Consider the following 24,483-nt stretch of genomic DNA (forward strand, 5'->3'; position numbering starts at 1 on the left):
GGCCCCACTCCTTACTGAGGCGCTATTGACACTTGATGGCTGCTGGGGGGAGAGAGAACCAGCCCTCTTTGAGGGTGTGGCCACTGATAGATTCCCCGTACTTCAGAGAATATGGACAACGGTAATTGGACTTAATGGACTATCACAAACACACACACACACACACACACACACACACACACACACACACACACACAAAGATCTGAAGTTCACAGGAGGACATTCTGGAGAAAACACAGGAGTAGCAGGAGGGGGGAAGTGGGTATGCATAGGATCATATTCCATTGTGTGACGTTGTCAAATTATTTTTAAAATATAATTAAAATGTACATGAAAGTTTGAATGTGCACATGAACGGCTGCAGGTTCTAAGGATACGCTCTACAGATAGGAATTCAATACGTTACCACTCAGTACCTACCACGTGAGGGGAGGCAAGACAAGCATGGTTCCTTGCAAAATCCTCACAGACCCTCTATTTCCTATGCCTAAGTCCCGAGGGAGGGCAGTGGGAAACAACACTGCTTAGTGGAAAGACAGCGGCCCAGGGACCTTCTTTAGGGCCTAGCATGTCTCAGGCCAGCAATTTTCCAAAGGGCAGCCCTTGTACCAGTTATTATATTACAAAGGTGCATCTTTGGTAATTAACATGTGTACCATATCAAACCTATTTTTTGTGTGTGTGGGATTTATGGCTTAAGACAAGGTTTTAAAAAAAACCAGTCTATTCAAAAATGATATTAAGAAAGCCGTCATGTTAGTAGCATGAGGACACAGCCAAGTTTCTGAAATATCAACAGAGATAATGTTTGCAAGTGACTGAAATAAAGAATGCCATGTGTGAAAGTGCACACAGTCCACGGAAATAGCAGTGGCTCCAACGATCCCGCATTGCACCTTTGCTCACCCATGCGCTCAGGCAACGAGCTAAAGCAGCAGCTATGCTACAAACCGCAAGACTCCAACTGCGCATGCTCTTGCCACGCATTCGCATTCGGAAGACAATGTGCATGCTGAGGCCATGGGGGACCTCAGCAAGAGCAGGATCTGCTGCCTGGTCATCGGAAAAGAAAAGGCAGGCATACAAATAACTGTAAAATGGGATAAGCCCCAAAGAGGAGGTACAAAGCCCCTGAGAAGAAACTCAAAGGAGGGATAAGTCACGCCTGTGGGGAAAGGTCACGGAAGACTTCATGGAGATTTCAGATGGCATTTGAGATAAGCTGGGGGTAGGGGGGACCGGGTGGGGGGGGAGAGAAGAGAAGAATTTCAAGGACACAAAAGAGGGGGTGAATATGAAACATTCCAGAAATGGACGGAGGGCTTGAGCACCAGTACAGAGAGACCAGGAAGTGACAAGAGGGTAGAAAGTCCCTTCTGTTGATTCAGCTGGGGTATAGAATGCAGCTCAGGCAGATGATTAGGGAGTTCAGAGTGTGGCCAGAGATCAGGGCAGAAAGTGAGGTCAAAATTAGCACAGAAGAGAAGCCAGAAGCAGAAAGGAACACTGGCGCTTCATCCTCCAGAGCTGACATCTAACAGATCACACACACGCGCGCGCACGCACGCACGCTACGTGAACGACCCACCGATCCGCCAGGCAGGTGTGCCGTCCAGCATCTAACCTTTCTCCCAGCTCTGACTTACTTCCTCTCTTCGAAGTACACCTTTCTAAACTGTCTCTGCCTCTGCTACCATCCATATGTCTTTGTCCAGTTTTTTGGTTTGGGACATGAAAAACCCTGGAAACCCCAGAGGGTGCCTGCTTGAATCAGGTGTCTGGAGACAGTATCGTAGCCAGCGCCAAAGAGCAAACTGAATATGTTCTGCGGAAAGTAACGGGAATGGCAGGCTGCTGGGGAGAGGACTGTGAAAAGCTTAAAAGGATGAGTGGTGAAGCCGAGCTCAGTGGCACATGCATGCCTGTAATCCCAGCACTCTGGGAGGCAGAGGCAAGTGGATCTCTATGAGTTCGAGGCCAGCCTGGTGTACAAAGCAAGTCCAGGGCAGCCAAAGCTACAAAGAGAAACCTTGTCTTGAAAACAAAACAAAACGAAGCAAAAATAATGAGTGGATCTGCCTGCACCAGAGTCTAGAAATGAGGTAAAGGTTATTGCCACCAAGGCCCTAGTTACTGTGACTCCCTGAAGAAAGTACAATAAAAGTGTGAATTTGGGGTATCAAAGTGATTACACTGGGGGAAGAATCTGTAAGACCTGGGAATTAATTTAAACTGGGAGAGAGACAGGAAAACTCCCAGGGTAAGCAGATAACTACAGGTCTCAGACAAGGCTTTGGGGCAAAGGGAACACATGCAAGCGGTGTGATGCAAATGCATGCCTTAGGCATCCATGCTGGCCTCGGAAAGCCAGATGTGGTCCAAAGAGGAAACTAGAAATGACAAGAGCTGGCCAGGTGGACGATCCCTGTGTTATTCACACATGAAAACTCAGGGACAGAAGAAAAAGCAAAATGAGACATAACAAATGCCAATTACTTCTATGCACAATTAAGAGGTTTTTTAAAAAATAAGGAACTTTATAATAAGGTACCTAAATTACTCCCATAAGCAGGAATATAACAACATCAAAAGAAAAGGCTGTGTTGTTATTAATGTCGTTGAGAGCATTAAGCATTGCAGAAGCCTGAGAAATGGCCCCTAAAATATATCTGATCATAACCCCTGGAATTTATAGACATGACATTATTCAGAACAAAAAGGATATTGATATGTGGTGTATATTCTGGATTATTCAAGTGGGCCCTAAATGCTATCACGCTTGTCCTTGATCAAGGAAGCTGTGACACGTACAGAGCTGGAGAGATATATGGAGAAGTCAATATGAAAACCTAGCTGTTCCAGTTAGCTTTAATAGTCAACTTGACACAGCCTACATTCATCTAAGGGAGAAAACTTCAACTGAGAAAATGTCTAGGTGAGATTGGCCTGTGGACGTGTCTGTGGGGGTTGTCCTGATTATTAATTGATGCTAAAGGGCCCAGCCCACTATGGGCAGCACCATCCCTAGGCAGGTAGTTCTGGGCTACACACTGAAAGCCTGCTAAACACAAATCTGAAAGGAAGCCAGCAGGCAGCTTTCCTCCATGCTTTCTTCTTCAGGTTCTTCTCAAATGCCTGCCCTAATTTCTCTCAATGGACTGAATAAGCCAAAAAAGACCTTTTGTCCCCTAAGTGGCTTCAATTAGCGTTTTATCACAGTAGCAGAAATGAAACCAGAACTCTAGCCTAGAGAGTTTTGAGGATTTTGGCCTTGATGACGGCTTCCAGCTTATTGAGCCCATGAGGCATGGATATCAGCAACCAACAGAAACTGGAAGAGACGAGGCATGGAACATCATGTCAGGCTTCCACAGGGTCTACAGAATACCTTTGTGATTTTGATATCACACTTCTGGCCCCTTAAAATTTTTTCTGTTGCTTTAGACCAGTGGATTGTTAGTAACGTATATTAACAGCTCCGAGAAACTAATGTAAGCAGAAATCCTCACTGAATTCCTCTTCAACTAAGAGGCCACCAGAAGCAGCTACATAACGTCAGATGAGCTAATGTTTTCCTTGGGCTCTCTTTGTTAGATTGTGAGCTGATAAGTCCTACCCTTTTAAGTCGTTTCAAGGTTATAAGAGTGAATATATTTTGTGCCAAGTCCTGGACATGTAAGGCTGGTCTTCTATATCTGGAGAGTCCCACCATCCAAGCAGAGCACAGGAATGATACGCACCAAGTCCATAATTAATACTACAAATACCATAAGGATGCTGAGAATGTCTTAAAGCTCCCGAAGTAAGGCATGGAGGCATGAAATGTGGAGACCTTTGGATCATGATAGAATCTCTATGGTAGGTAAGACATTTTGCTGGGATTCAAAGATCTAAAGATGAGCAACTGATGAACTCAGCCTGAGGAAGGCTTATAGCCAAGGCTAGCATGAGTCAACATATGCTAATGGTTTGGAAATCCTCAAATCTTCTATTGAAAGACCTTAATAATGTACAGAGATGACGTGTATATTCTATCCCTGTCCATCCCCTGACCTCTTCCCACACCCGTACTTTCTTTCTGAAGACTTAACATACTAGTGAATTTGTCGCATTGAATCCTGGGTACTAGCCTGGTTGGACTTTAACTGTCCTAGCTTTTTCCAACTTCCTTCATGTGCATTAGCTATTTATTTTTGGGACAACCATTAGAATAGTGTTCTCCTCCTTAGGTTGTCATTACTTAAAGGTAGTAATTATTATGCACTTAAAGATTATGTTAGGCATAGTAATCCATCAAAATGTGCACACAGAGTCCAGAATCTGTGACTATGTTACCCGACATAGCGAGGAACCTTGAGATGACGCGTTTATTCCAGATGATCTGGGTGGGCCACCTAGACCACAAGAATCCCTTAAAAGTAGAGATACCTTCTCAACCAGTGTCAGAAAAGAGGGCTGATGAAAGGAGGAAGAGTGAGAGAAACAAGGCACTGCTGCCTTTAAAGATGAGAAAGGCAAGCAGCTGCTGATGCGGGGAAAGGCAAAAGACAGATTCCTTCCCTGAACCTGGGGAAGGAACATCGTCAAGAGCCTTCTACTACCGTGCCTGCTACCTCCTCCTCAGGGGAGGGGGGGGGTAATGGGAGGGGGAAGGAGGCACAACACATAGTCTCTTGCTTCTCTGGGTTAGGCAGGTCAGTTGGAAGTCCCGTCTGCTTCTGAAAGGAAAAAAAAAAATAGCTAATGCAGTTAGCAACTACTAGGTCATATCCCTTCTCAGCTCAAAACCTCCCACAGGCTCTCCCTAGCTCAGTCCCAGAGCAGCCTGAAAGACTTCCTCTGTTCTCTAGTCTTCAGGGCACAGCTGATCCCATTTTCCCTCTAGCAATCCCCTTCCTTTCTGACCCTTGCTCCCAACCCACTGGCTGCCTTGCTGGTCTGTGCACACCAGGAGCTCCAGGCCCAGGACACTTGCACTTGAGGCCTCTCTGCCTAGAACCCTCTTCTCCCCCACTTTGTTCTCTCAGCACCTTCAGATACTCTCCTACACGTGGCCTTCCTCCTGACAATCCTATGGAAATAGCAGGGTCTCCCCAACCCAAACCACCACAGCAGTTTCCAATTCTATCATGACGCAGAGTGTTGTGGAAATGTCGGCTTCCTAAGAGTTCTTCGTGGAGGATGTATTAGGTGTGTGATAAATATCAAATCGGCATATATCCAAACTATAATCAAGAACTGAATCTCTGTGTTGTCTGTCATTAATTACCTAGCCATTTGGTTACAAACGGGAAACGAAAGTCCGTGGTCTGTCTGTTGTTGAACAATCAAGATCAAATCCTGAGCTGGCCTCACTGAGGCCAGACAAGCCAAAGAGTGGAGCCGTGAAGGTTCTCAGCAGCCAGCTCTGGCCACCCGCTGGCTCCCAACGCAGAGGGTTGGTTTTCTGAAACTTTGGCCTTTCCCATTTCAGCCGGCGGCTAAGAAATCCTAAGAACAGCTTGTCTCCGTACTTCAGTGCTTCCGCTTCCAAGCCCAGGAAAGAGCAGGAAGTGCAGGGGCGTGTGAAAATTGAGAGAAAAGAAGAATTAAAGCCACTACACGGAAAGGGCCCCAGAGACTTCCTCTGTCTACCACGGCACACACTGTGCTTTCACAACGAGGCTGAGGAAACCACTCTCGGGCAGAAGGAAAACTAGACTATGTAGCTGCTAGGTCTCTGTGATTGCACACACACTTATTCAGGGACAGCTAGGGGTGCAGCCGAAGACAGACCTGGCCCCTGCGCATTTGAGTTTCCCTTTCTCAGCAGTCTAACATTCCAAGGGTCAACCTAGTTCATATTCCCACCTACTCCATGTTTGCTCTGGACAGTCTGAGTGCCCAGCATGTCCCAAGGGGGTATCTTAGATGATAAGAAATTATATGTAGATTTTAGGTAAGCTCCAGAGTCAAGCCAACCAAGGCTCCAGTCTTGACGCTGCCACAATTAGTAGCTGAGTGCCAGCTCCCTACAGGAAGGACCGAGCTTATCTCATTTCCCATTGTATCCACAGCATGACCCACACAATGGCCAACGTGCTCAAGAACCCCTGCGTGGAAGAAAATCAATTTTAGGCGCCTCGGTTTCTTCGTTACTAAAAGGAGAATATAACTTGAGTGCCCCATCTCTATACCGGGCCTGCTACACGACAGCGTTTGCCATTATGATGCCGGTGATCTGAAGGTAAAAGGTGGGGTTAGCTCTAAGTGAACTGTAGAGTGTTGGCAAAGCTTGATTTTCTACCTGGGATTTTTCGACTCTGCCCCAACCTGAAGGCTTGACCATCCTGTCCTCTGGAAAAGTCCTGTTTCAATTCTGCCAGAGACCCTGGAAAGGGGAAGAGCGAGCCCTACATCCCAGCTGCTGGGGTGATGGGCAGCAATGACCGAAGCATGACTAAGCACAGCCAGGTCTCACTTGTCACAGGGGAGGGGGAGGGCAGGGCACTCAGGATAGTCAAACCCGGTAAGTGCTTGGTGAAAACCCAGGGCAGACAGCTGAACCGGATTCCTAGTCTTTTCTGTTAGATTCTCACAGCCAGAGGAAGTGTGGGGTGTCTTTTCCTTAACTGCAAGTCACCCTGTGAAGCCCGGTTAAATCCCTCTCCTCTCTTGTGATTCATCAGCCTGGGCCTTAGGAGCCACCTGTCAGTGTTAAGGGATTAAATACAGAAACGAATGCCTAAGACCTTTCTAGAATCTCCAAACCCCCCAGGAATCCTTAACACATTCATTTGGTGGGGGGCGGGGGGGGAGGTCAGTTCACAACCTAATTAGTTAAGAGGTTTGCTTCTCTGTTTCAAGCTGAGCTATTCTTTCTGCCTTTGCTGACATTTCTCACTGTCATAATTCAATGAGGGAGATCTCTTCCAAAAATAAAGGAACGAAGCCTCAAACTGATGTGTGGGTAAGGGGTCCATTGGTCTAGCAAGGAGCAGCTTTGTCGTCACGAACCATTTCAAAAGCGTCTACAGATACGGTGGGTTTGTTGTGAGCCGCTGTGGTGGGGAAGAGAGGCTGTCCTCTCAAAGAACCAGAAAATGCAATGACTCAAATTGTCTCACGCAATTGCCACTGTGACTAGGCTTAGTCATTCACATTGCCTTTGTCTTATTTTTAGACACCTAGCTTTAAATTAACCGCTCCGATAAACAGCAGCAATTTGGTAATGAGTTCCTTTGATTTTTTTTTTTTTCCCCTCCTGCGTGGTGAAGGAGACTCCTGAATTCCACTTCTCTAAATAACCAATAAGCCCTTGTATGAAGCTATTGCAAGCCTTCAGGGGAGGAGAGACATATCAGGAAAGCTCAGGGGACCCCCCCCCAAAAAAAAAAAAAGAGTCAAGACTCTGCCTCCCAAGCTGTCTTCTCCATCATCCACCTATCCTTTCCCTGGGGGCAAACTGGCTGTGCTCACTGTGTTGGGTGAGGGAGACAGGCGGGATTTCTGGAAGTCAGCTCTCCCACTGTCTCAACCGGTAACTAAAAACCCACCAATCAGAGAAGAGATGGAACAGTGGGGCCTGACACTCAGCTTCAACTTTGCTCCTTACTTACACCATGCAGAGGGACCCTGTTCCCTTCAAAGGAGCACAATCGAGTCGTGCCCATCCCCCTTGAAATGTTCTGAAATGACTTCGAAGCCTAAAGTTTGAGCTTTCCAAATACCTCCCCGGTGAGGGTGCTGAGTCAACCACTGCCTTGAGCCAACGGTGCTACAACCTGACTTCGGGGGACTTTGCACACTTCAATCGCCTAGCTGGAAGCAAGGTGACTTCTCCACCCACATGCCCCCTCCTTAGGTATGAATTGAGAAACCCAGGGGTGACCACAGCCCTGGCAACTATGTATAAAAAGGGGAACTGTTGCTTGGCAGGCCCTCCCATGAGTTTAACCAGAAGCATCAGCCGATAGACTCAGGAACTACGTGGCTTGACCATTTTGCACGTTAAGCCATATACACTGGCCTAAAGGAGACGAGTGAGCAACAATTCAATTTAGAGTTCACTGAATCCTCTGGTTTGGGAAGGAAATTGCCGGTAATCAATTGCAGCAAGCATACAGGCTCAGGGCCAGGAAGAGAAAAAAATCACTTTAATGGGCAAAGCAGATGTTGCTAAATTCATTGCAAAAGTGAGATGGGCACAGAGCCAGGCCGCGCATGAGAGATGCTGATTTTTTTTTCTCCTGAATGAACAAAACAGAGACACTTCAAAGCAAAGGCTGGGGGTGGGGGGGCAGGGGGTGTTCCATAAGGGAAGCAGAGGTCTAGGTCCCTGTCAGGCTGAACAAAAGAAAACGCAGCCAGGTGTTCAGGTCTCTTTTATCACCACAGGACTTAAAGCTGTTAACATCTCTGAAAGGGTTTTAAACAAGTTCGGAATACCGGCTTAAAACTCTTTGGGAAGTCTTATTCGGTCCTAAAGGGCTGTGTGGCCTAGGGGCTAGAATATGGACTTTTGTCTACCAGTGCGTTGGTTCCTTCATCAAGATGTAGTTTGCTAAACCAATTAACCTCCTTCAGTACCAGTTTGCTCAACTATGAAATGGGCTTAACCTAGTTACTATAACAGAGCAGTGGTGAGGGTTAGTAAGACTGTGTGTAAGGACAGTAGAGAGATGCACCTCAGCAGTAACACATGAAAAAACTAGGAACACAAGGGAAAATGCTTAGTGACTCAGAGTATTCAGGAGTTAGTATTTATTGATACCAGTGTATGGAAGGGTTGGGTACTTCTAAGCCAGGCCAGATGTTTCTTTGTCTGTTTAAGACTCATCAAATGACTCTTAGGTGTATAAGAACGGAGAGAGCAATGGTATAGTCCATGAGAGATCTGTATCTGCTTAGAGTGTCTTCCTGAATCTTCTAGTGAAACTCATGCAGAAAGAAAGGTTGTTCCCACTTTCCAAGTCTGAAAAGTTCCTAGTGGCATCCCCTCTCCTTTTTTTTTGCAGCCCGACAGAGTCACTTCCCCGAGGGTCGTGCCTGATTCCATCAGACCATTTCTTCCTACTCACACTCACCCAGGTCTCCATCAGCTGCCGCGGGGGGGTCTCTGAAGCCAAGCACATGACATTAGGCATAGTTAGTTAAAAACTACATCCTACGGGCCCACTGCTTTGCCCTACAACAGTAAGTTATCACATACTAAATGTGATATCGTGTGGGTCTCCTCCAAATATTTTGTAACATGCTAGAGTCCAAGCACTGATCTTGCACTAGTTTAAATCTCCAAACCAGATGCTGAGAAGGCAGAGGACTTCGCTTTGTGGTTAGATCCTATGAACTGAAAGCAAGGTCCTCAGCTTTCCTAAGCCTTCTTCCTGGGGCTTATGTAAGGATTCTGTGAACTCAGCCTTAGGAAGGGCTGAGCCTCATATACCAGTTGAGTGGTAAGTCAATTCCCCAGGGGCTTCTTCACAAGGCTGTCACGTTGGCAAGTGGGACTAAGCCACCACCACCACCACCACCCCCAAAACAACCAAAATTGCATACACATTGCCTGAGATTTCCAAACCTCAGGCTTTTTCCACCAGTGGCCACCCTCCAGGAAGCTGTGTCCCAGCAAAAGCATGTTTCCAAGTTGCCATAAGCTTCAGAATGTTCCCGATAAGCAAGCAAAACTGCAAAGGAGCTTCAGCCCTGCATTTCTGAGGGCTGGTGAGAGAAGGATGTTTACCAGAGCACAGAGGCCAGGTCCTCAGCACAGAATATCTTGGCCCAAATAGATCTTGGAGAAGGCCTTTTTTTTTTTTTTTCTCTTCCAAGAACAGGCTCCGTTCTCAGGTCCCGAAGTCAGCATTAGAAACTAAACAAACCTCCCGAGTTCCCGTTTGTTTACTTTTGACCAAATGCAACTTCCTGTCTGAAAGGAAATGGGCAGTAAAGCTTTCTATAGCCTTCTTGGACATAACGTCTCTCTTAAAAACAATTGATTTGCTAAGCATAAATGAACCACACTCACACAATGGGGATCTCCCTTCTCCTCAAAATGTTCATGTTTTTTAACAGGGAAAGTGCTCCACAAAACCAAAACAAATATTTTTTCAACTGTTGGCCTGCAAGGATTATTTAGGCCGTTGCTTCTCCTGAGAACAAGAAAAACAGACGTCAGGAGGGAGCCAGTCTGCATGTGCTGTGTCAGAAAAGTCGCTTTGACACACTCAGGGGTTGAGATTTCAGAAACACGCGAAAGTTGAAGTTCCCACAGCCACTCAAACCACATTCCTAGCATGAACACGGGACAACCAGGTCTTTCACTATATGGCAGTGTCCCAAGTGACGTCCTCAAGGTCTTGTGACCCCCTTTGATGGGACCAACATTTGAAAACTGCCTGGCAGCCCCTAGAACAAACCCACCATAATCTTTTGACAAGATTTGAGATAATGTATTCTGTAATGGGTGTGGAATGCAGGGGGAACGTCTGCCATTAATTTCTAGAGGACCTCTAAGTTAACAGAAGAATCAGAATGAAAGTTGGATTCATCCTTTTGTTCTAAAGCATTAGATTTGTACAAGATCTTACAAACTATCTGGTCAACCTCTCCCTCCCAACCCACTCACAAACCACAACAAAAATAAGGGAACAATGTAGAAGTTTTCAGAAACCTAGATATAATTTTTTTTTGTACTTAAGGGAAGAACTAGTTCAATTATTCTCACTTCTCTAATGCAATACTCTGTCTGAATACAGTAAGGTCTCCAGGAGAACGTGGCAAATGAACACAAAAGGGCTAAAGTCAATCACAGATTTCCTCTTAGTTATCTAGGCTTCCTGGTCTACCCCTGTGGACCCTCTAAATTGCAATTTTCCTGAAAGCTAATGAAGCCATATGTGCTTCTTGCAGTGGTTTGAATTAGAATGCCCTGTCCCATGGGTTCATATATTTGAATATTTGGTTCCCAGTTGGTGGACTGTTTAGGAAGGATTAAGAGGTATGGCCTTGTGAGGAAGTGTGTTGGAAGGTTGGGGGGAGGGTAATTAAGGTTTTAAAAGCCCATACCAGGCCCAATCCCCCTGCCTGCTCCCTATGGGTCAGGATGTAAAGCTCTGAGCTACTGTTCCAGGGCCATGCCTGCCTCCTTCTCATCAAATGATAATCCTGACCTAACCCTCAAAACCTTTAAGGAAGTTCCTGGTCAAATGCCTTTCCTTGTAAGTTGCCTTGGTCATTGTGTCTCCTCACAGCAATAGAACAGTAACTACCACAGTTCTTTTGGGTGGCCATACCCTATGTGTGAATAAGCACACTTTGTGTATTGAATAACTAAAAGAAAGAAATTAGTCATCAAATACAAGCACATGAATAAGATACCAAAGTATGTTTCTTGGGTAAATTCAACATTGGCATGCCCCCAAAAGAGACTTCCCATGTCTGGGAAGAAAAAAATGAATGTGTGTATATTTCATGTGCTTCCTTGGCTCTTCTCTGCTGCTATCTAACGGGACAATCATTAAACAAGAGACAGGTACAACAAACTATGTCTCCTCCCTCCCCCTCCTCATTACAGAACAGCCCACAAACCAAAGCTCACTAAGTCTGTTGCCTACCTAAAGAATTAATGAACAGAGTGCATCTTAGCTTAGCCCTTACATCCATCTCTGCCCCAACTGTCCATCTTACCCGCCAACATCTTACCCACACACGCTTTTCCCAGGTTTGGGGACCTAAAAAAGGTCTTTCATGCCCCCAGGTGTGCTGTGGCCTCTGTCTGGACTAGATTGTTTTATTACTATAATTGTTGGGACAACTGTGGTCACCGCAGCCATCTCACCACCATTTTATCATCATTTTATCACCACCGCCCTCCTCCACTATCAATATTATCACCACAACCACAAGCACCGTCACCATCACCGTCACCCATAACCACAGCCGTTTCATAACCAACATCACAGGCTTGGGGAAATAGCTCATCTGGTAAGGGTGCTTATCATACAAACACTAGGACCTGAATTTGAGCTCCAGCAACCAAGTAAGGGAAAAAAAAAAAAAAGACCAGGCCCAGTGGTATGCCCTTCTAATCCCAGTGTTGGAGAGTTAGAGACAGAGGGATCCCTGAGGCTCTCAGGTTGGCCAACCTAGACAAGTCAGTAAGCCTCGGCTATACTGAGAGACCCTGCCTCAAAAACTGAGGTGAGAACCTCCTGAGGAATGACATCTGAAGTTGACATCTCCCTACACATGTGTGTAACTACCCCATGCATGTGCACACTCACACACGCACCCATGCGAACACACATTTTTACTTTAAAATACACCTTGACAAACTCTTCACAGTCTTGACTACCCAATTACCACCATGGCCTTACATTTGAAACAAACAAGCAAACTTCTTGTCTCAGAAAAATTCAAATGTAGCTGCCTCCTACAGCCTGCCAGTGTCTTGTGTCTAGCAGCTCTCTAAGCTCCAATAGTCGCTTGGTATCAACTACGCAATTGCATTGAACACAGTTGCATCGAACACATTGTACTGTAGCTTAGTTGGTTGTACATACTTCCTCCGCACAGATCCTCTGGTAGGCCCTGAGTCACTGGCTTAAAAGAATAGTCAAGGAGTGTCTGACCACACACTACACAGAAGTGCAGGTCAGGAGGAAGGGTGGGTGTGGAGAATGATGGCACTAAGAACAGGGTGGCGATGCCTACCCAGATAAGACTGGATGCTTTCAGAAATTAATTGCTTTGGTTCTCAGCAAGCTGCCAATATAAACCACCTCTGTAGGCTGCCTCTACCATCTTCCTGAGTCTCTTGTTTTCATTCAAATAGCCACTCAACAAAGCTGTAGGCTATCTGTTCAGTCATGAGACCTCTGACATGTTGGGAGTAGGGCTCTCACACCACTCCTGTTAGGACCAGAACTGAGTGCGATGGATCCTATAGAAAGGGCACCTTAGGAGTAAGGGAAGGCTCCAAGAGGAAGGAAGGCTTAGGCTGGAGTCTGGCAGCTGGGTACTAGCCAGGTAAAGAGAGAGAAGAGGCCTCCAAGATATGGAAACATCTTTTTGTTTTCTGAACACGCCAAGCTCTGTTGCCATTCTGCCCCTTGCACTTTTTTGCTCTTGGTGCCTGAAATGTGCTACTCCCAGGTCTTGCCTCGGGCTCAGCTCAGATAGAACCTTCTGGGCACTTCCAAGCACAGTGCTTTTTCAAGCACGATCTTGCAAATGAATCATGAAGGGAATCTTGTTTAAATGGAGACTCTGACTAGTTGTCTGAGTATCTCCTGAGACTGTACATTTTTGGCAAGGCCACTGGTGCTACGGGTGTTACCAACCCAAGCTTGCCTTAGGTAGCTCTCGCTGTGACACGCCATCATGTCTGACTCTTTTCATACCACTCGTTATTATATAAAAGTATCTTGTCCATCAATTTTTCCCAGTTGCCTTCATATACAAATAATCTGCAACGGAGTAAGAGTGTACTAAAAATCAGTATATTGTTCATTTTTTTCACCACTGTATCCCTAGAGGTTAGTATACAATGACTGAATATCAAGTATTAATAAATGTATGAGTTGATTACCTAATGACTAGGGCTTTGTCCTCCTCACTCAGGACTTTGTTGCTCTCCTGTAACCTAGACCTTCACCATGGAACATTAGCACCCCAGGCCAAAGGCCCCTGTAGGAAATTTCAAGAAGCAACTTATGCTCTGTTGTAGCATCAGCACCCAGCAGGGTTTCACTGTCCCTCACAGCCATCCTAAGCTCACCCCAGGGCACGCTGTTCTTTCCTGCTCAGTTTCCCATATAAACCCTTAGTGATTCTGGACAGAGCTACCTACTCCACCTGATGCCTGACTTGGTGAAAATGTTGGCTTCTGCACCACAATCTTTGCCAGTTATGACTTTTCTTAGCCTCTTTAGTCTATAAGCTCTCAAAATTATTCTTAGGAAGTCTTCTTTCTGGTCACCTAGGGAGTCTCCTTCTGCAGCTTGATGAGCCTGTGTGTGTAGTATATATATTTTCCAATCGCACCACTTTTCCAAATCAGCTTTTCCTTTTTAAATTTTATTTGTTTGTTTGTTTGATTTGGCTGGCTGATTGGTTTTGGGCAAGGGGCCAGTGTGTGTGTTCACATGTTCAGGTGTGCATATGTGTCCGCAACTTTCATGAAGTTTCAGTTTCCCTTCTGCACAATGGGGAGGAATAGACAGGAAGTTTTCATAATGCCTGTCTGCTGGGACTGTCATGTGCAGATGGGATCACGGAATATACTCTAACCTGGTAGTGGTACTCCCTATTCCCAGAATGTCATCAGGAGATGAAAGCTACTGTGACATTCCTTGTGACGTGGTTGTCACTTCAGTGTCTGTGTTGTTGCCTTTTTCCAATGGAGTAAGACGGCCGACCTATTGCTCAGATGAGGAGACCGATACAAAGGAAGCAATTCTCACACATGCAGTCTGTGATTATGGAGATCTGTTCCAGAGGAAATGAGACTCAGCGTCATCAAAAGTTAGATGTGGAGCTAAGAGCTTCTTTGTTGCGTTTACGACTTGCTATCATGTGAGTCTTCATCTGTTGTTAAAAACAAACTAACAAAGAAAACAAAAAGTCCTGTATCCAAACCTATGCCAAACTCTGCGCGACAAATAGATCATTACAGATCTCTGCAGCTAAGAGCAGATTTCGCTCACTGTGATTTAAGGAAACAAGTTTGACTTTTAGGTTTTTGTTTGGGGGAAGCTCTTTGTTTCCTGCCTCTTCTTTTCTCAAGAGGAAGTCAAGCCCATAGATATATCCGTGGTGAGATGGGAGCTGTACTGTGTCGGGTTGGGAGTTTTTCTCTTGTTGTTTGTTGGTGGTGTTTGTTTGTTTGTTTCTTGTGTGTCAACTGGAGATAAGCCAGCGTGGTTTGGGAAGAGGAGATTTTAACGTCTCCATCAGACCGGACTGTGAGCATTTTCTTAGTTAATGACCCATGGGAGCGGGCCATACTACTCCTGGGAAGGAGGTCCTGGAGTGTATGAGAAAGCAGGCGGAGCGAACCAGGCACAGTGTCCTCCATGGCCTCTGCTCCGGTTCCTGCCTCCAGTTCCTGGCCCAGCTTGAGTTCCTGGCCTCACTTCCCCTGGTGACAGACTGGGATTGGGACATGTACGCAGGATAAATCCTTTCCTCCCCGCGTTGCCTTTGGTCATGGCTTTTATCACTGATAGAAAGACATGATTGCTTTCTTGCCCTCAAGGCAGCCACTCCACACAGCCATCTGGAATCCAAGCAAGAACAATAGATAGATGAATGGGGGAGCGGGATTCTTTTAGCAGTTGAATCCATTTCCCAGACTTCTGCCCCAGAAAGTCCGCCTTACATCTCATTGGCCAAAAGTATACCACACAGTCAGTCTTTTAAAGTATAGGGATTTATTTAATTACGTTTATGCTCACACCAAATATTTATCCTATAGATGTTACATAATTTATATTATACAACATTATATTAGTAAGAAAGAAAGGGAGAATAATATATATTGGGAAGCCAATCTCAGTGTCTGCTCTAAAATCTACATCAGGAAAGTCCTACTATTCTTTCCTTAAAAACAGACCATAGACACACCCTTCCTCTCCATCAGCACTGCCACTAGCGCCAGGATCCTGCCCACCAAGTCACTGCTTGTTTCGCCCACTGTTTCTCAGCTCAAAAGCCAGAGCATTTTTTTTAAAAAGCATAGCAGATCATGTAATTCTCTTGTTATAGTCACAGAACTTTCTGCCATATGAAAAATAAAACGCAGGTATATCCATCATAACCCAGAGGGACTGTGTGATCTCCCTCTCTGGTTTTATTATATTCCTTATTCTGTCATTCATGCATTCAATTCACTCACACTTACTTGAGCACCTACTATCTACCTTGCGTTGTTTCAGATACAAGAATGAAGTATCAGATCAGACAGAATCGCCCTACCTTTTCTACTTTAACATAATAAGTGGGGAGCTAGGGCCAGGGCTATGTTTTGGAATACATTCCATTATCCCATCTGCACGTGAGCCTAGCCCACAGAAAAACATTTTGGTTTGGGGGTTTTTTTTCTTTCTTTCTTTCTTTCTTTTTTCTATTATTAATCCCCACCTTGCAGAAGGAAATCTGAGGCTTTGTGAGAGGAAGTGTTGCTTTCAATTTCACGCAGAATTCAGAGTTGAGCCCAGATACTTAGATCCATGACACGGAGCTATAAAATGCAAAGCATCCCATCATAATCCCGGCTGCAGAGGACCTGTTTTGAGGACTTGCTCCATGGCAGATGTTGTTGCAAGAGTTGTGTCTTCCTGCAAGCAGAGGTTACTTGAACGGTAGCTCCTGGGGGAAGGTAAATAGTCCCTTAGAGGGAAAAAAAAATCAAGAAGAAAAAGAGACTTGTCTTATTCCATCCTCTTTCAACCCGAGAGAGAACTGCCTTTACAGAAAACTGAGACCCAGAGACAGGGTGCTGGGGGCGCTGCACAGCCTTTGCTGGTGAGAACCAGTTAGAACTGGTTCCAACTTCTTTGAAAGTAATCATCTAATTGATTCTTCTGAAAACATGGAAGAAGAATTGACTTCTAAAACTAGAGCCCCAGGGAAGAGGTATATCAATCATGGTTTAAAACAGCAAGAGGTAACTAGCAAAGAACCCCCGCCCTCCCCATCCCTCCTCCACCCCCAACCCCCACCCACCCTCACCTCCCCACCCCCCACCTCCCCCACCCTCCCACCCTTAACCCATCCAAACTAAAAGCTTTAGAGTCTTAACTCCTCAACACTTGGCAGCTCATCTCTTCTTCTCTCCGCCCTACACTGACCTCACAGGTTTGGGCCTTTGTGTGTGTGTGTTTTTCAAAGGATCTCACCTGGTCTCCCTGCATTAATCCTGATCGTTCCTCAGCCGCCTTGACCTCATCTTCTACAATGCAATGACCCACTAAAATTCCCTCGGTGTCTCCCTGATAACCTAAAAAACAAAGTTTTGATTGTATGTTCACATCATCAGATCATTCACAGGCCTTTTTTCCCACATGGCCACTTCCTCCTACCCGTGGCAGTTTTAACGAGAGTGGCCTCCGTCCTCGATTTACATATTTGAATTCCTTTTTTTTTTTTTTTTTTTTTGGTTTTTGGGTTTTTTGAGACATGGTCTCTTTATGAAGTCTTGGCTGTCCTGGGCTCTCTCTTTGTAGACCAGGCTGGCCTCAAACTCACAGCGATCCGCCCACCTCTGCCTCCCAAGCACTGGCATTAAAGGCATGCGCCACCACACCCGGCTTATATTTGAATTCTTGCTCCTCAGTTGGTGGATCTGTTTGGGAAGGATTAGAAGGCCTAGGCTTGCTAAAGAAGGTGTGTGTTCCTGGAGGTGGGCTTTGAGGTTTCCAACGCCCATGACATTTCTAGTCATTCTCCCCTCCCCCGCCCTCTCCCCCACTCCCACCTTCAACTTGCACATTAGGATGTAAGCTGGCAACTAATACTCCAGTGCCTGCCTGCCATGCCTGCCTGCCTGCCTGCCTGCCTGCCTGCCTGCCTGCCATGCCTGCCTGCCTGCCTGCCTGCCATGCCTGCCTGCCTGCCTGCCTGCCTGCCATGCCTGCCTGCCTGCCTGCCTGCCATGCCTGCCTGCCTGCCTGCCTGCCTGCCATGCCTGCCTGCCTGCCTGCCTGCCTGCCATGCCTGCCTGCCATGCCTGCCTGCCATGCCTGCCTGCCTGCCTGCCTGCCTGCCTGCTGTGAGGCTCCCCTCTCCCCCCATGATATTTATGGACTAACCTCTGAAACTGTGAGCAAGTCCCCAATAAACTTTCACAGGTGACTTTGGCTAAGATACTACCTCTGGGTATTTTATATACATCTATTCTCTCCATAGAAGTTTTCCTTTATCTTTCCACATGTAACTCTTGCTCTTCCTCCTTAAAAGAGTCAAACGAATCCATGTGTTCCTCACCCAATCTCCAAATAAACATACACTCTAAGCACACTGAGTGACATGCACCTGCTTACATGATTATCTAGCCCACCATACATATATTTCTTTATTATTATTATTATTATTAGTAGTAGTAGTAGTAGTATTGTTATTATTATTAATTTATTATGTGGAGGTGGGGTTTTGCCTGTATGTATGTCTGGGCAACATTTTCTGCCTGGCGCCAGAGATGGCAGATTCCCTAGGAATGGAGTTACAGGTGCCTGTGAGATGTCACGTGGGTGCTGGGAATTGAACCTGGGCCCTCTGCAAAAGCTGCAAGTGTTCCTCACCTCTGAGCCACCTCTCCCAGCCCCACATCTATTTCTTGAAAGAAGTTACAGTTGTTTCGGTCTTCTCTGCATCCATAACATTTATATATGTTCAATGTGCGACATAAAATGATTGCTCCATAAAGATTCAAGAATCAAAGTAAAGAGTGGGAATTAGATATCATTGTGAGCAGTATGTAAATTCTTAGCTTGTTGCTGTCTGTAATTAATATTTAGTGAACACCCCTAAGCTTGAGTAAATATAAGAAGCTGCTCATATAACCATTTGTTAGTCTAAGACTTTGACTCCTTCCATTTCATACTGGCCCATAAGTTAGTTGTTGCTACCATTTCCATTTACAGACACAAAGTATGGAATAAATTAACTTTTTTTTCCCCAGGATCACAAGTCTAGGAAGTAGCAGGGTTATAGTTTGAGTCTGACTCTAAGGCCAATTGCTCAGCCAATAAGCACAAGGCTGGTTGTCAGGGTCAGGCAACCAGCATCTATGATACAGTCCAGGCAAATATTGCCACCATGATACACGTGAAGCAAAAATAAGTAGATGATACCTACCTTAGAGACAGAACCAAAAGAGACCTGCACTGAGCATAGGTTGTCAAGGCAACTGACACTAAGGACAATGACCTGGTTTTCCATTTATTTACATGAAGCTCCAGTTCTGCAACGTAGGAATTGATGCTATGGTCAAGTTCACGTGAGCCGCCATTTAAAGGCAAAGGCTCCAAGCCAAACAGACATAGGTGTAAAACTATATACCATTCACTGTAGATCATTAGTCTCTAAGCCTGCTTCCTCATCTGAAACTAGAGATTAACCAGTTTTTAAACAGACTTAAGGATTAAAGGCAAGGATGTAAAGCAAGTATCGGGTGACCTGCCTAGCCCACAGACACACTGCTCAAAGTGTCTGTTCTACTGTGGTGCTTATTACTATCACACAAGCACCAAGTTAGAAGTCATGCCCTAGATTAAGAATCACACAGTGTGTAAGCACACTATAAACATTCTCCTCCCTTTTGGGGAAGGGGTCTTCATGATCTGGGCCTCCCCGGAAACTCCCTAAGGGCTGACTGCAGTAGAAGGCTTTTGCTAAATATACTCCTGATGAGTGACTGAAGACGAAAGCTAAGCAATATTCATGCTGTGGCCTAGAAAGAAGCTCTGGACAGATCTGGCTTCACACTGCCTTGGATTTCACCTTAGTAGCTAATCAATCAGAAACGTACAGGTGCCTCTGAAATGGACTCTTCCAGGAAGCCTGGTCTCTGTCATCTCTGATCAGGGTAAATCCTGGAGAAGCATGTTCTATGTGGCCTCAGGGAAAGCTGATGCCTCTGTGCCTCAAGTGTGTCACCGCAAGTGTATTTACCTCTCGATAAACCTGGTCTTCCCAAACACTGTTGCTGCTCTCAAGGCATGATGGGAGTGAACTGGGAGTAGCTTTGCAAATCTAAGTCATGAGGCATTGCTTGAAGTTTTCTGCTTTTGTTTTTGCTTTAAGTGATTTTTGTTGTTCTTGATGCTCATTTTTTACAGGGGAAAAAACCCTGAAAGTGAGTTTTCTTATTTTTCTAATGATATGTGTATGAATACACATATGCATGTATGTACAGGTGCACATGTGTGGAGGCCAAACGAACACCTATGATGTCACCCTCAGGAAGTCCATCCACTTCCTTCCTTTGAAACAAGGTCTTTCATTGGCTGAAAGTTTACCATGTAGGCTTGGCTGGTTGACTAGCATGACCTAGGGATCTTCTTGTCTTTCCCTACCCAGTACTGGCATTACAACCTTATACCAACACACTCAACATTTTCCATGGGTTCTGGATACCAAAGGCAGGTCACACAATTGCAAGGCAAGCGCTTTACCAAATGGCCATCATCCCAGACCCTACTACCTTCCTATTTCACTTCTGTTTCCATGAATACAGCGTTAGAGCATGTTTTTTTTTAAATTGTACAACTTCTTGACTCAACTGTAATATCATAAATAGCTAATATTTGCTGTGCTCCCTGTACTCCAAGATCTTTGTTGATAGCTTTTCCCCCTGCAGCTTATTTTATTACAGTAAGCGTACATTTCAGCACCCATCAGCACCATCCACCTCCATAATTCCCCGTCTCTAAAATGGGAACTTGACTTGCTCCAAGCTCTCTACACATCCTGTTCTGTTTGACCCTCATGGTAAGTACGGGAAGCTGGGTTTAATGGCACACACCTGGAATCCCAGCTACTCAGGAGACCAAGACAAGAAGAGACAAGTTTGAAGCCAGCCTAGATAACAATAGATAACAATCAAGAACTTATCTCAAAATAATGTAAAAAGAAAAAAAAAATAGCTGGAGATACTAGCTCAAGGGTAGAGAACTTGCACAGCACACGCCAAACTCTGGGTTTAAACCACAGTGCCACAGAAATAAACGATAGCCTTTTGAGATGGGCAGAATTATTGTCCTCAATTTTTTTTAACCAAGGAAACAAAAGTTGAAAGATAAAAAGGGGAAAAAAATACCATCCAAGTTCACACATCCAGTAAGAGATAGTAGTTTGGGATGTTCTGGGGCTTTCTAGTAATCCTGAACTAGAACCTTCTCCCATAATCCCATCGGACTGTTTCCCGACTGTGCTTGCATCAAAATGACTCAAGGAGCATTGGCTTCTGGGGCTGTGGCCCTACTTGTGCTCTGGATACTTTATGGAATTTTCTCGTTGATAAATGCATCCTTCCCACAAAGAAGTGTTTCCAAGCTCTTTTTCATGTGGCCTCTGCATCAAAAATGGACCTTGTAGAAAACAATGAGGTTATCGTTGGAGCGGCCCATGCCACTGTTTTCTCCGTCCATTCAGTCTGAGCATGTGTCCTGCCAGAATGTGGTCTTGTATTGTTTCTGCCTCATGTTAGTATTAAGTACAAGCATTTCTCCATAACAGATGCACTGCTGACAAGGATGCTCATTTTTCTTTTCTTTCTTCTTCTTCTCTTTTTCAGTTTTTTAAAGAAAGAAACCATCTGCATGGCCCCCAGCAGCAAGCCAGCTACAATTAGGCCCTGAGTCTTCCCCATCCAGGTGGCCTGGCATCTACTGTCTAAGATGAACAATTGGATCTTTTCTCTGTGGCAAATGAGAAGTGCTTGGGAGATTGGGTATCATGGGAAAGCAGTACTTTAGGAAGATCAAGTTTTCTCTCTAGAAGGGGATGGTACAGTCATCTGTCAGTTGCTCCTTGGCCCACTATGCAGAATCTCCATATTTTGACTTTTTTTTTACTCAATTTTTGCCTATGAGAGAAAGGAGAGTTGCAATGTAGAATTTTATCAATTGCTAGGAGACAGGTGACTCAGGTCTCTAATCTGTAAATGAGAAGAAAACAGCCATTGCTGGGAAATGAATAAAACATGCTCAGCATGGTTCCTGGCATATAAACACTGGCTCTCCCAATGTAGCTAATCACACAGCATCAACAGTAACTGGAGGCCACCAGAGCAGACCCCCTTACAGTCACCAAAACCACACTCCACAAATAATATCCAAGGATTCCTCCATGCTCCCCAATGTGGAGGAGATCCAAACAGGGACCAGGTCTGCAGAAGCATTGATTGGAAATGTGTTACATACTTAAGAGGGCTGAAACAGTTCATCAGGAAAGCCAATCAAGTGTTGATCCAACCATGATGGCAATCCCCCAGAAAACTTAAGGTGGTTGGACAATCTTTGACTCATCAAAGTATTCCTCACACATGTCAGTCTGTTTGGACCCCTTTACAAATGGCAGTTGTTCTCAGATATCTTTGTTTAAATCTACCCCACGGGAATTGTCCAGAAACAGACATGGCATGTTCTGGGCTCCTCCAAAGTCAACTTTTACTCCCAAAACACATCCTCTAGGAGCAATCTTCCTGTTTAGAAGTTCCTCTCTTGGGTTTTAGGGAACTTTTAGCTTGAACTCTTTGAAAAATTGAGGCCAACTGCTCTTACTATGAGATGCAAGGATACCTCGAGCTGGCCACTGCTGACCGTCCCAGACACATCCCAAACCACAGCCTTTCTAATTGTTTAAACTCTTACGCAGCTGTTCAAACATACCCTAAGATATCAAAGCCACTCTAATTAACTTCCTGCTTCTCTGGGACTTCAAAGTCTTTCAGAAAGTTTTAAATAGAGTTTTTATAGAGAATTTGACCTAATATTTAAAGTAAAATTTGCAAGCTTGCCCAAGAGACTTTGACTTCTCCTTGGCTGTTCCACCCGTGCCCCGCCCCACTCTCAGTCGCAGAGTTCAGAAACTAGCTCTGAGAATTGGTGAGAAAATTAAAAATCTGACATCAATCAAGTCTCTTCCTACATATTCACACTATTTCTCAGGCCAGTCACTGACATCCTGTCTGAATGGCCTTCCCCACCCAGCCCATTTCAATCTGGTAGTTTTGCCCAGGCACAGCTCAACGTACCTCAGCAACATGTCCCTGGCATGCTCTCTCTCTTTCTGTCTCTGTCTCTGTCTCTGTCTCTGTCTCTGTCTCTGTCTCTGTCTCTGTCTCTGTCTCTGTCTCTCTCTGTCTCTCTCTCTCTGTGTCTCTCTCTCTCTGTCTCTCTCTCTCTCTCTCTCTCTCTCTCTCTGTCTCTCTCTCTCTCTGTCTCTCTCTCTCTCTGTCTCTCTCTCTCTCTGTCTCTGTCTCTCTCTCTCTCTCTCTCTCTCTCTCTCTCTCTCTCTCTCTCTCTCTTGCTCTCTCTCTCATTGAGGGCACAATTCCTTTTTTGGGAGCCTACACAGCCCTGCTAGGCCATAGTCACCATGAATTGGAATGAATCCATTTATATGTCTGCCTCTCTGTCTAGACTGTGAAGACCATAGGGCAGGAGCTGTTTTCTACTAAGCTTTGTGTTTCCATAGCCTGGAAGAAGACTCTTCCACTTATAGGCAGAGCTTAACAGATCTCAAGAGAGTCTAATAAGTGGTTTCAGCTTATTCTTGAGAAGGTTGCATTGTAGGTTTGTTTGTTTGATTGATTAATTGACTGACTGACTGACTGACTGACTGACTGATTGTAATAGAGTCTTGCTATGTAGCCCAGGCTGGCTTAGACCTCACTTTGCAGCTATGGCTGCCTTGAACTCCAGATTCTCCTGCCTCTGGGACTCAAGTGTTAGTATTATAGGCACACACCACTACACTCACCTGAATTATACTGTAAGGTATCTGTTCCCTAATGGTTTTTCTGTCTGCCATCGTGTTTGCTATGCCAGGGGAGTACTAGCAGCAGTATCATAAAAATTAGCCAGAGCTTGGAAATAAAGGGGAGGGGGGGGGAGAGGTGCTTGCCCCTTTCAATGGTCATCCAAGGATTTTCTAGAATTGAACTCAGTGCATCTCCCTGTGTGACTCAGTGGAGTTACTTAATACCTCACAGATTTGTGGCCAATAGAAACACAGTTTCTATCTAGAGAAATAGGTAACCCCAAAGATTTACAGCCTATTAGCCCATTAATAAACATCTAACTCTTCAATATTGTTCTAGCCTTTTTATTAAATCACCTGAATTCTGGCTTGTTAGGCTTAGGCTTAGTTAGGCTGTATGGCATCTTACTGGCTGCTTCATTAATTAATGGCTACATATAAAACCTTTCATCTGTATTGCCTTTATATTTTCCTCAGTCAAGTTTTTGCCTTTTAAAAGTTACTTTTCCCCTAAAGCCTAGGAGAGGGTAATAGAGTGAAAGTGGGAGGGAGGGAGGAACAGGCAGATACAAGTGATGGGATAACAATTGAGATGTAATCTGAATAAGTTAATTTTTAAAAAAAAAAGATCCAGGGTACAGCAGGAAGCCAAGGTGTCATGGGGCAGATTTCGTGGAGCAGCTGACCTTACGGAGTGGAGTGTGAAGGATTGGCTCTGCTAGTCCCTATAACTCAGGAAAGAGCCTTTGACTGACTGACAATGGAGAAGACATCCTATGTTCCCTGTTGCCTTTCCAAGGATACGGAGAGAGTCAATGGGGACAATTTACTTAACACATTTTGGAAAAGTCAAAAGTGTCAATCCTCGGGAGGACAGTCCACAGAGCACGAAATAAAGCGGTTGCCATTCTCCTGTTTAAACCACTCTCGTCTCTCCTGGTGAAGGCTTCTAGAACTCTCACGCTTGCCTTCATCCGATCCATCCTCCCCACCACACTATTTTCAGCCACTCCCCCC

General features: G+C 45.2%; 1 long non-coding RNA gene across 1 annotated transcript; it reads left to right on the forward strand.

Annotated features, from left to right (window-relative positions):
* The first annotated feature begins 1,010 nt into the window (after positions 1 to 1,010).
* Positions 1,011 to 24,483, forward strand: LOC311581704. The gene is made up of 4 exons (XR_014773860.1): positions 1,011 to 1,074; positions 6,057 to 6,226; positions 21,278 to 21,356; positions 24,095 to 24,483. It is a non-coding gene; the product is annotated as an uncharacterized lncRNA (long non-coding RNA).

This window comes from Acomys minous, assembly GCF_964271855.1.
Source record: "Acomys minous genome assembly, chromosome: 2".
In the NCBI taxonomy this organism is placed as follows: domain Eukaryota; kingdom Metazoa; phylum Chordata; class Mammalia; order Rodentia; family Muridae; genus Acomys; species Acomys minous.